The following is a 10,656-nucleotide window of genomic DNA, read 5'->3' as shown; positions in this document are numbered from 1 at the left end:
CACCGGTGAGCCCATGGTGCATCCATGCTTCTGTCTGTAGAAACTTTCATTAAACTGGAAATAAGTGGTAGTCAGGCAGAGGTCAAGCAGGGTGCAAATCTGGTCCGTGGTGAGGTTCATTCTATCCAGTAAGGTGTTGTCTTGAAGGAGTCGTTTTCTAACAGATTCGACTGCTTCTGTGGTGGGAATGCAGGTGAAAAGAGAAGTGACATCGTAGGAAACCATGGTTTCATCGAAAGTCTAGTTTGAGGTCTGCAACTTAAGTAGCAAAATCTTGGGGGTTTTTGACATGATGTAGTGTATTCCCAACAAGAAGAGCCAGGATGGTGGCTAGGTGTTTGGCAGTGTTATAGGTGACAGAGTTTATACTGCTGATGATAGGTCTGAGTGGAGCTCCTTCTTTGTGAATCTTGGGGAGTCCGTATATGAGAGGAACAGCTTCCCCAGGGTACAATCTGTAGTACAGAGATTGGTTGATGGCTTGGTCCTTTTCTAGTTGTTGCAGGCAGCTAACAACTTTCTTTTTGTAACCACTGGTGGGGTCCCACCTTAAGGTTTCATAGGTGGTTGTATCGCTGAGGAGACTGGTCATCTTTGAGTGGCAGTCCGCTGTGTTTAGCACCACTGTGCATCTCCCTTTGTCAGCAGGAAGGATGGTGATGTCCCGGTCTCTTTGAAGCAATGTAAGAGCCCTCCTTTCTTGGCTGGTGAGGTTGGAGGGGGGTGCTTTTGCACTGGACAGAGCAGCTGATATCTTCAGTCCAAGTTGTTCTGCCTCTGTGTTGGTCAGATTGTTGTTTCTGATATCAACATCAATTTCACTCAGGAGGACGTCAGCGGGAATAATCTAGCCTTCTTGGATTGTGATGTACACATTAGACAAGACAGAAGCCTTAGCATCAAGGTCTACCAGAAACCCACACACACAGACCAGTACCTACTCTTCGACTCTCACCACCCACTGGAACACAAATTGGGGGTAATTAGGACCCTGCAACACAGGGCTCAGAACATCCCTACAACAGCAGAGGGAAAAGAGAAGGAGCGGAATCACATCAAGAAAGCACTTCAGAACTGTGGGTATCCCAACTGGTCTTTCTTCAAGAGCAGAAAAAGGAACATAACGGACAAGGAGGATAACAGGAACAAATGCAAGAACATTGTCATTCCCTACATTTCTGGTCTGTCTGAGAAACTCAGGAGGATCTTCTACAAACACAACATTCTGGTACATTTCAGACCCAGTAACACCCTGAAGCAGAAACTGGTCCACCCTAAGGACAGAATACCCAGACACAAACAGGACAACGTAGTGTATGCTATTCAGTGCAGTGAGGAATGCACAGACTCGTATATTGGGGAAACCAAACAACCGCTTCACAGGCGTATGGCTCAACACAGGAGAGCCAGTTCTTCAGGCCAGGACTCTGCTGTCTACCTTCATCTTAACAACAAAGGACACTCATTTCAGGATTGCAACGTATGTATTTTAGCCAGAGAGGATCATTGGTATGAGCGAGGAGTTAAAGAAGCCATTTGTGTCAATCTGGAAAGGCCATCGCTGAACAGAGGTGGGGGTCTAAGACATCATTTATCAGCCATCTACAATGCAGTCCTTGGCACACTTCCCAGACAACTGAATGCACACCAAAACCCAGCTGTTTTCAGTGACTCACAAGAGGACAGAGAGAAATCCGCATTCCATTGATCACCTAAATGGGCAATCCATTGATCACCCTAACGACTCTCGAGGCCGTTCACATTCAGCCCCCAGTGACCCACACCAACAGGATGACTCAACGACACCTTAGATGAGCTTTTCATCCATGAGAGGATAAATACCTGATACTCCCTACTAGTCAGACAGAACTGAAGAAGCCTTTCGGATGAGAGGTGAAACGTCTTCAAGAATCTTCAAGCAAGTCCAGTTGCTCTCTTTTACCACCCACAGTAACACTCTTATTCAACACATTTGTGATAAAGGTCTACCTAAAAGCCTGGTTCACATGCGCATGTGCATCATCTGCTCCACAGAATGATTTGCAGCTGCTGCGTGAGCTGGAGAGCTACAAGAAACAACATGAAGCTGTTGCTAAAGCTGCAATAAAATCATTCTCTGGACACTTGTGGTACTTAAGTGAAATCCTGGTTGGTTTAGCATTCTTTGACTCTGCAGTGTCAGCTGAGGTGAAGTCAGCCATGGTAAAAGCCTTGACAAGAAAACAACACATCATCCTCGATGCATTGCCTTCAACCCCACAGTACCTCAGAAGCAGTTGTTTGACTTTGTATCACAACACACCAAGCAGCTTTTCACAGCCTTTAACATTATCATCATTCATCTCTAGCCGCTTTATCCTTCTACAGGGTCACAGGCAAGCTGGAGCCTATCCCAGCTGACTACGGGCGAAAGGCGGGGTACACCCTGGACAAGTCGCCAGGTCATCACAGGGCTGACACATAGACACAGACAACCATTCACACTCACATTCACACCTACGGTCAATTTAGAGTCACCAGTTAACCTAACCTGCATGTCTTTGGACTGTGGGGGAAACTGGAGCACCCAGAGGAAACCCACGCGGACACGGGGAGAACATGCAAACTCCGCACAGAAAGGCCCTCGCCGGCCACGGGGCTCGAACCCGGACCTTCTTGCTGTGAGGCGACAGCGCTAACCACTACACCACCATGCCGCCAGCCTTTAACATACCACAGAAATTCCTCATGAACAGTCCAGATACATGGAGCAGTGACAATGATTACATTGTTGGCCAACAGAAAGTGAGAAGTCTGAAAGTCGTCAACGATGCAGCTGAGCGAGGGGTGGCCTTGATTCAGGCGTTCAATGGAGTCCTGACCAATCAAGAACAACAAAAACAGTTCTTGTTGCAAGTCGTGGAGAAACACCGCCATGACTTTCCAAACAGTAACAAATCCACCTTGACTGCACTCACTGCAGCTGCTGTTGACAACTAAATTGCGGACAACTAATTTACATTGTGACATTTTGGTCACTGTGTTAATCTGTTTGTGTTCAAAAATCATTTGTTGACTTTTGAAGTAACTACTAGTAACTCTTTGATTTTCATGATTTCTGCAGTATTCTGGTTTTTTTTAACATTATATGATATCAGAATTTTTCGGAAAATTACACATATTGTATAACTTTGGAACTGTTGAGCTACCAGTAAATATTATTATAATACATCCACACTGTCACATTTTTTCTTTTCACATTATGAACACATTTAGGGGGTGGGACAATGAAAATTAGAAACTTCATTTTTGAGTGGCACCCTAATGGATAACATCATGGATAAGCTTTCGGCTTTGCAGAGGAAAATGGATTTGAGAGACCAGAATGGACAATCAGAGTAGTCGTGTCAAGGAATGCGTCTGCTCGACCCAAGACCAAACAAGCCCAATCTTATCTGCTTTCGGCTCCCTCAGACAGCACTGGCCTTGGCCAAGGACGTTGCTGGGGAAACAATTCCCCCCGGAGGTCACTGCTGTTAGACTCTCTCGTATTCCTCCCCCCATCTTTCCGCGGTCGCTGCTTCACCCCCAGTGTGACAAGCGGGTGCGTGACCAGCGCCATCATGGCTGCAGGAGCGGACAGCTGCTTGCTTGCGCTGAGTTACCTCTACCTCCTCCCCTCCCCCCACCCCTCAAGTCCCGAGTTTTCATGTTGTAAAGTGTACTTGTGTTATTTTGTCAGGGTTCGTACACATTTTAACCAACAAATTTCCATGACTTTTCCATGAGTTGGCCACAAGTTTCCATGACTAAGCATAACCTCTAAAATGTCAATATTAGGTGTGCTGTATGTATACTTTTGATCCTGTGTTGATTTCAGAAAACCCAAAGAAAATTAAAACTTGTGCACCAAATTCTAGTGTTTTTTTTATTAAAGATATATGCTGTACATTCTGCCACAGAAAAAGAACAGTTCAAATAAATTACTGAAAGCCCAAATATTGCCATGACATTCATATCTAAGAGGACATTCATGTCACTGTATGTAAACTTCTGACCACAACTGTATATATATAAAATATATATATGCCAAATATCATGTAAACCATAGTTAGTACAAAGTAAAAGTGTTTAATAGAAGCGACGATGCAACCAAAATGTGCACACCCTTATAACAAAATTAAAAGGAATTTTCCACATTATAACCATTTAAGTTTATTTATTCAGTAACTACAGTGAAACTAATAGGAAAGGTGTGTTGTAGTAGGGGTTCACGAATGTGAACCTAGACATTTAATGGATTAATAGGGGTTTTCTTGAGTTACATTCTTTCTGCTTCTCTTATTTGGTGCTGCATTCACCTCATTCCTTCTCACTTATTTTGTCTGAGCTGAAGACTGGAGTCCATTGTTTGCATTGTTATTCGATCAACATGTTCAAATATCAAATATGCATGTTCAGAATAAACAGGATATAAATGTTATAGCTGCTTTCACAATCTCGCATTCTCATTCTCTTCTTTACCTTGTTATGAAGATAGTCCAAATGTGCAGAGATAGGCACACTTGCGTTCACCGCACGCAAATCTTGTGGCTATCTGACTATCGGGAAACATGGCCTGGAACAACTGGGCTGTATCCTCACACGACTTGAAGGAGTAGTGAGCTTTGATTACCTTTAGCGCCCAGAATACCTCCGCAGTAAGCGAGTAATTTCTAGTCACAGCACTTGAAAGCGTTCCTTGTCTCAAAGACGAAGTGGCAGTAATGCAGGTAGATGTCGGCGTGGATATGGGTGTCGTCGTGTGTGGTTGAAAAAAAACTGGCGATTGAGTTTGCTTGGTGGGCAGCAACTACAGCTTGGTGCTTAGTGCCTTTGGCATGGCTAGTAAGAGCTGCTTCTCCCATGTTAGCTATGTCGAATATTTTACTGCACAAGACACATTTGGCTCTTCCAGGGTCCTCTACCCTCTCCAACCACGATTTGTATTTTTCAGCATGAAGCCAGACATTATTAAATGTACATTTCCCTGGCATTGTGTACTTTGTCTCTTGGCATAGTACAAGCCACGCGATCTGATCTAAAGACTGAGTGAAGTTTACATTGCATCTAGGCAACCCACGTCACACGTGATATGAACAGTGGCCGGAGAGGGGGAAAAAGCGGATCAGTAATGATCTCTGCACTGGCCGGTTAATCAAATCAACACGCACAATTTTCTTATTATAAGTTGTTTACAATATACAATAACAAATTTTAAATCACATTGCCTGTTCACAAAGGAAGGCGGATAAATTCCATAACTTTTCTAGGGTGCTCGTGTTTCCAGGAGTATTCCAGTCCTGGAAAACAACATAAATCACATTCCATAACTTTTCCAGGTTTTCCATGACCGTACGAACCCTGTTTTGTGCTTATGTGCTGAGTTTTTTTTTTTTAATGTTCCCACACTGTACTCCTCACAGGAGCATAGTGTGGGGGTTGCTTTTTTCTCCTCCCCTCTCCTCATGTTACTCTGTATTTTTTCTTTTCATCCCTGTCCTGTTACTCCCCCTCTGTCGATTGTGTGCATGCGTGTATGTAAAGACAGGTTGATGGTCAATTTCGCTGGTACTTGTGACTATTGATAATAAAGGGTTCATTCATTCATTCAAAATATGAATATGACCGTTTAAGCTTGTGTGGCATGTAAATTACAATCCGACTTAATACCGACAACTAATGTTCAGTAAGGTCACAAAGACATTATTAAATCATGTCAAATTGTGCTAATGTTGGCTAATATTGCACCTAGTCTTGCTTGTGAAGTGCCTGCAAACTTTAGCAGCCCGCTAACCCTTAATTTGAAGTGCTTCAATTAAGACCTGCAGAGAGCCCTGACCAAGTTCGTGTAACATGACACATGTAAACAACAACCCGATGGTGATGTGGACACTGTTCATGGTCCAGACACCTTTTAATCAAATAAAACATTTTCATGTAATAAGCATAACAGCCTCCGCCTTCTTGATCAGAAATTTTTGGTTACTCCCACCTCTCTTTTGAAAACATCACATACCAAGTACATACATACGCTGAACTGATTGGTTTTCGAGGGGGTTCATTTGAAAGTGGTAGGCTAAAAACTTCTCTGTAGAACCCTGTCACTCCCTCCTCTCTCTCCACTCATAAAGACAACAAAAGGGCAATATTATAACAACCAATCACAATTCAGATACATTCTGTTGCCAAGTAAAATTGCAACCTTTCAACGTGTCAAAAAAGTTCGACTGTTAGTTACTGTAAGTTACTGTTAGATCAATCACACATCAGCTTAAACTACCGTAGCATTCTAAAACAAGTTAAAGATCACTCAGAAGATAGCCTACTCCCCCTGCCAGCCTAATGGAATGCAGTGTTTAAGGCTCTGTATGTGTTTTACTTCCATTTATGAGGGAAAGGAACATACCCCCTCCCGACAGTCAACGTGTTATTTGCTTGTAAAACACATTTGCAAATTGGCAGAATAACTTAAATCACCACATGCAAGATTTGCAGTTAATCAAATGAATTGCATATTATTTTTCATGAATTACTATGGTTCTGAACTTCAAATTTTAAAAGTCTGGACTTTGGAGAGATGATGGATACACTTTTGGTGGAACACAACGGAGCAAAATATTGTGACCCTCTATTGTTTACCTGAAGTTGGCACCACTGGGGGTTGGCATTGGGTTTTTGTCCCCACCAATGTTAATATCAAACCTACGCCCTTGCCTACATGTTCTCATTCTAATTGTTGTTACTTTTACCCAAATGACAAGTGGCAATACTTTGTTAAAAATAACAACGTATTGCCAGCTGTCATTTGGATAAAAGCACTTTGTTACTTTGGGTACTAATCTTTGAGAAACTGGATTGGCAGAATGTTGCCGGTGAAGAAAAGAATGTCTTTATTACCCTGTGCCAAGTTAATATTTACTTAAGTGCAATTTTTAACAGCCATAGATTGTATTTTATTTATTGTTTTTGTTGTGAGTGGTTTTGTTTGATTGTTATTTTTTATGTTCCACTGTTGAATTGAATAAGTTGACTTGATTAAAAAGTTTACTGTTCTTTGAAAGGGTGTATTTGCATGATTATTATTATTTTACTAGTGGTATAAAATTGTCTTGAAAAGACGTCGTTTATCACAATTTCTGAGACAATATATCGTCCAACAAAATTTATCATCATGACAAGCCTACTTCTGCCTAGTGTATACTTTCACCTCTCTGGGTCAAATTTTGTAGGTGGGTCAAATTTTATAGGTGTGCGGTGTACCACAAGACGAATAAAATTTCAATATACATTGCGTTAGCCATACTCAACAGGAACTTAGTTTTGGGTTTTTTTGGTGCATTTTGACACGTGTTACATTTTGATGGACTCCTCCTAAGTGTTTTGTTGGCTTCATGTCATATGGGGTATGCGTGATGTCAAGATCTTGCTGACTTTGACTTGCAAAGGGATTTGGGACAACTGGCAAGCTCTTGAAATAGTGAAAAAAATAAATGTATATATGTTACGCCATGCAAACAGGAAGCGTGTCATAAATTCACTGTGCATTGCCTGATATGGCTAAAACTTTACAGATTATAGGATATAATGGTTTTGATGACATCCACATTCCCAATTTGACCATCTGGTATAGCACCACCATATGGACCTGGACAGTAATGATTCCATTGCTTAAAAACTCTGACTCATGAAATTCATGGGTGCAAGTATAAAATTCTCAAAAACCTGAAAAGTCTGACAAGGTCAGACGTGCATGGCGCAGCCATGCGGGGGGGGGGTTACAAAGGGGGGTGAGCCCCCCTTAGGGCTCGAAAAAAAAATTAAATTACAAGTTAAAAGTCTCTCATGCAATCTCATGCAAACATTTATAATATTAATAGTTATATGATTTGCATATTCACATAAAATGTTTAATACATTTCATCAATTCATCTGAAATAATATTTCAAGTACAAGGCTTGATATTTCAAAACATCTAATTAATCTAATTTAAAACTACTAATTTAAATGTTGAAACAACCATTTTTAATATGCTTTTGCTGTGATACCTTTTTTACAATATATACACTGGAATAGCTGTGTTGATTTGGTTGAACAACGTGCAATGTGCGTGAAACATGATATCACATATGTATAACACTGTGAAACAACGGGCTAGTCAGGACTGCTTGTTGGTGAGCGGCGTATAAATTGAATGAGGTTTGTGGCGAAGACGAGATGAAAAGATTTGTCTCGTGCAGAGACTGTACCGCGGTAATACGCTGAGAGTGAGACAGTGAGAGGGCCACCCCCCCGAAAATCTCAACGGATTTACACGATTTGGAAAAATGACTTTTTCAGAACCGAAGAAACCGGAGCTTCCGGCACATGCCGGAAAACTTGCACCCATGGAAATTGGGTACACACATCAGTCCTGGCCACTGCTACTCAGGGATAGAGGCTCGGCCCCGGGTGTGTTCACGGGACACCATAGTGCCCCCACATCATTGAGAATCCTCCCCGGTATTTAGTTTCACCTATCCGTGTCAAATTTGGCAGATGGATGGAGTGCCCCTAGATGAACAAAATTGCAATGTATATTGCATCAGCCATACACAACAGGATTTGTTTTTGTGATATTTTTATCACAAAAATAGATATTTTTGGTTTTGTGCATTTTGATACGTTACATTTTAACATACTCCTCCTCAGTGGATCGTTGGATTCATGCCATATTTGGTAAACGTTATGGCAACATGTTGCTGATTTTAAATTGTGAAGGGATTTGTGATATCTCGCCAGATGTTGAAATGGCGAACCAATAAATTTATACGTTAAGTCACGCAAACAGGAAGTGTGTCATAAATTCACCATGCATTGCCTGATACAGCAAAAAACTTCACAGGTTGTTGGATATAATGGTTCTGAAGATATTCACATGCCCAAAATGACTCTCTGGTATAGCGTATTTGGACATGGACAGTAATGACTACTTTGCCAAAAAACTCAAACTCATGAAATTTGGTACACATCAGTCCTGGCCACCACTACTCCTAGATAGAGGCTTGAACCCAGGTGATTCCACGGGACTCCATAGCACCCCCACAGGTCATTGAGACTTCTGCCTGGTATATACAAGCCCGATTCCAAAAAAGTTGGGACAAAATACAAATTGTAAATAAAAAACGGAATGCAATAATTTACAAATCTCAAAAACTGATATTTCATTCACAATAGAACATAGACAACATATCAAATGTTGAAAGTGAGACATTTTGAAATTTCATGACAGCAACACATCTCAAAAAAGTTGGGACAGGGGCAATAAGAGGCTGGAAAAGTTAAAGGTACAAAAAAGGAACAGCTGGAGGACCAAATTGCAACTCATTAGGTCAATTGGCAATAGGTCATTAACATGACTGGGTATAAAAAGAGCATCTTGGAGTGGCAGCGGCTCCCAGAAGTAAAGATGGGAAGAGGATCACCAATCCCCCTAATTCTGCACCGACAAATAGTGGAGCAATATCAGAAAGGAGTTCAACAGTGTAAAATTGCAAAGAGTTTGAACATATCATCATCTACAGTGCATAATATCATCAAAAGATTCAGAAAATCTGGAAGAATATCTGTGTGTAATGGTCAAGGCCGGAAAACCATACTGGGTGCCCATGATCTTCGGGCCCTAAGACGGCACTGCATCACATACAGGCATGCTTCTGTATTGGAAATCACAAAATGGGCTCAGGAATATTTCCAGAGAACATTATCTGTGAACACAATTCACCGTGCCATCCGCCGTTGCCAGCTAAAACTCTATAGTTCAAAGAAGAAGCCGTATCTAAACATGATCCAGAAGCGCAGACGTCTTCTCTGGGCCAAGGCTCATTTAAAATGGACTGTGGCAAAGTGGAAAACTGTTCTGTGGTCAGACGAATCAAAATTTGAAGTTCTTTATGGAAATCAGGGACGCCGTGTCATTCAGACTAAAGAGGAGAAGGACGACCCAAGTTGTTATCAGCGCTCAGTTCAGAAGCCTGCATCTCTGATGGTATGGGGTTGCATTAGTGCGTGTGGCATGGGCAGCTTACACATCTGGAAAGACACCATCAGTGCTGAAAGGTATATCTAGGTTCTAGAGCAACATATGCTCCCATCCAGATGACGTCTCTTTCAGGGAAGACCTTGCATTTTCCAACATGACAATGCCAAACCACATACTGCATCAATTACGGCATCATGGCTGCATAGAAGAAGGGTACGGGTACTGAACTGGCCAGCCTGCAGTCCAGAGCTTTCACCCATAGAAAACATCTGGCGCATCATAAAATGGAAGATACGACAAAAAAGACCTAAGACAGTTGAGCAACTAGAATCCTACATTAGACAAGAATGGGTTAACATTCCTATCCCTAAACTTGAGCAACTTGTCTCCTCAGTCCCCAGACGTTTACAGACTGTTGTAAAGAGAAAAGGGGATGTCTCACAGTGGTAAACATGGCCTTGTCCCAACTTTTTTGAGATGTGTTGTTGTCATGAAATTTAAAATCACCTAATTTTTCTCTTTAAATGATACATTTTCTCAGTTTGAACATTTGATATGTCATCTATGTTCTATTCTGAATAAAATATGCAATTTTTAAACTTCCACATCATTTCATT

This window comes from Neoarius graeffei, chromosome 12 (assembly GCF_027579695.1).
Source record: "Neoarius graeffei isolate fNeoGra1 chromosome 12, fNeoGra1.pri, whole genome shotgun sequence".
Classification (NCBI taxonomy): domain Eukaryota; kingdom Metazoa; phylum Chordata; class Actinopteri; order Siluriformes; family Ariidae; genus Neoarius; species Neoarius graeffei.
Note: the sequence above shows the minus strand (reverse complement) of the source record.